This window comes from Cyprinodon variegatus, unplaced genomic scaffold (genome assembly GCF_000732505.1).
Source record: "Cyprinodon variegatus isolate N-32 unplaced genomic scaffold, C_variegatus-1.0 Scaffold304, whole genome shotgun sequence".
NCBI lineage: Eukaryota > Metazoa > Chordata > Actinopteri > Cyprinodontiformes > Cyprinodontidae > Cyprinodon > Cyprinodon variegatus.
The window spans coordinates 792,284-794,548 of record NW_015150757.1 but is presented as its reverse complement, the minus strand read 5'-3'; the positions used below and the strand labels follow the sequence as shown (position 1 = coordinate 794,548).

The 2,265-nt window shown below is 37.1% G+C and overlaps 1 protein-coding gene across 1 annotated transcript in view; it reads right to left on the bottom strand.

Annotated features, from left to right (window-relative positions):
* The window catches only part of LOC107090627 (endothelial PAS domain-containing protein 1-like), a 76,426-nt gene that overhangs the window by 36,580 nt on the left and 37,581 nt on the right, over positions 1–2,265 (bottom strand). The gene's annotated exons all lie outside the window — the stretch shown is intronic.

Sequence of the window (2,265 nt, the reverse complement as noted above, 5' to 3'; positions counted from 1 at the left end):
CCAGCCAGGGACCAGCCAAGAGCCAACCAAGGACCAACCAAGGACCAGCCAAGAGCCAACCAAGGACCAGCCAAGGGAAAAACCGAGGACCAGCCAAGCACCAGCCAAGGAGAGTGTGGAAATTTTGACTGGCTACTACTGTACCTCCAAATAATAAGGACTTTGAATCTTATCAGCAGATTATGGGGCAGTAGGGTGATAAAGATACAAGTGTCAAAGTCTTTATTACCTCTTTACTGTCTTTCTAAGGTAAACATCTGCCTGTCACTGCAGGTCTCAGAAATCAAAGCCTCATTGAAAAATATGCAGTGAATTTTGTTCCATTATTGTTGCAAACAAGAAACATGTTTTGTAAAAAGAAATAAAAAAATATATACATATATCTAGAAATAAAAATTTGAAAAGCACAAGTATTTGATTTTTTTTCACTAAGAAGGCACAAAGTAACTAAAGTTCAATATTTTTGTAGCTTTTAAAACGTAGTTAATCCTAAATTATAATTTAAAAAATTGTTATCCCGATACCAATAAACGATATGATAAACTCCCAGCCTACTCTAAACACACAAACCCAGCAGCTTTAATTTCCTCTCTGCAGTGTGCGACCTCTGACCTTCTGTCCTTATCTTTTTTTCTGGACACTTGCCAATTAAATCTCCAGGATTATGCAACATCCTGTCCTAATCTGGCATGTTCTGTGTTCTAAACAGCAGAACTGATATAGAAGATGTGATTTATTCAGAAATTTCTTAGATTAGGACTTCACTTCAGAGTTACAAGTAGATAAATTAACATAACAGAGAAGACAATTTAGGTTCAAGCTTAGAGCTTTGTTAGCTTATAAAACAATTTCTAAAGCTTTTAACTGCATTTAAAATATTATCGAATCATTAACACAAGCACTACAGCTGAAAACCGACCAGGAAGTGTTTTTTCACCTAAATTAACAAGCTGGACAGGAAGAGGATTAATGGGAGGAGCAACCAAAGAACAGATGGTTGCTCTGGAGGACCTGCAGACATAATAAATAGGTGGACCACTTCTGTAAAAATACAACCAAAGCTTAAAAGAAATGGTTATAATGGCCCAATCAGAGCCTGATCCCCCAGAATCAGAGACAAGAATGAACACTGATACTAACAGACGTCCTCCGTCCAATCCCTAACGAAGCTCAAGAGAAAATGAGAAGCTTTTTTATCATAGTCTTCCCCCAGGTTGTCGTTCTGCCACACAAAAATCCAAAGGTTTGTGATTGTAATTTGACAACATCTAAAAATCCTCAACAGGAGTAAAGCCTCTGAAATTTACTGTATGTATATCCATATTGTTTAAATGCAGCAATTGACTTGTTTAAAACTGTCCCTCAGGGCTGGTATAAAGCTCAAGGGCCAAAATATACCTTAAAAGTTTATTTAAAAGTTCATTTTTGGTATAAACATTGGTCATTAAAAGCCTTCAGTCCCTTTTTTGAGTCAACAGCAATGAAAAAGTTTTATAAATCCGCATCTCATTCTCTGCTGGTTATCCATGCTTTTCTCTGAATGAGGATTTGAAGGCAGAAACACAGCCATGCAACAGAGATTTACTTCTTAGTAAAGCAATCAGTTCCCCTGAGAAGGCTCCATGAAGGAAAAGTACTGTGGGACCATTATCGCTCATGCCTACTGTGAAGCAGAAGATCATACGTGATCTTCAGGGTTGTGGACTTTTTCCCCTTAGCTCCTTTAACCGGTCATGATTGTTTAAAAAATCGACATCAATGCTAATCTGCTTCACTTAAAAACACTTTTCTGGAGCATTTATTTAAAAAGATCATCAGTTCTGATCATTTGCACATTTTACACAAATCAAACCCTTTGAGTTTTTTTAAACTTATCAAAACTTTTTAAACTTATCAAAAGACCTGCTTCAAACAGGTGGATATCATGCAGTCCCTACCATCTTATTTTCTCCAATGTGCCAGTCCAGCATAAATAAAGCAACGTCTGCTGGTAGTTTTATGCTTAATCATTAACTGAACTGTGTGCTAATATTGCCCTGGTCTGCAGCTCATAGAGTAGAGTCTTTCATTTAGAGGGTCATTCTAGGTTTCCCCAACTTCAGTGGAAATTTTTTATTCCACATATTACTCTGGAGTAAACAAGGAAACTTAGCGGAACAAGTCCTGTCTTGTTATGAGAGTATGTATGTTGCTTGATTTTCTCACACTGTCAACAAGACCTACAGTAAGCATTGGGAACAATGAAGTGGAATGTTGAAACATGTT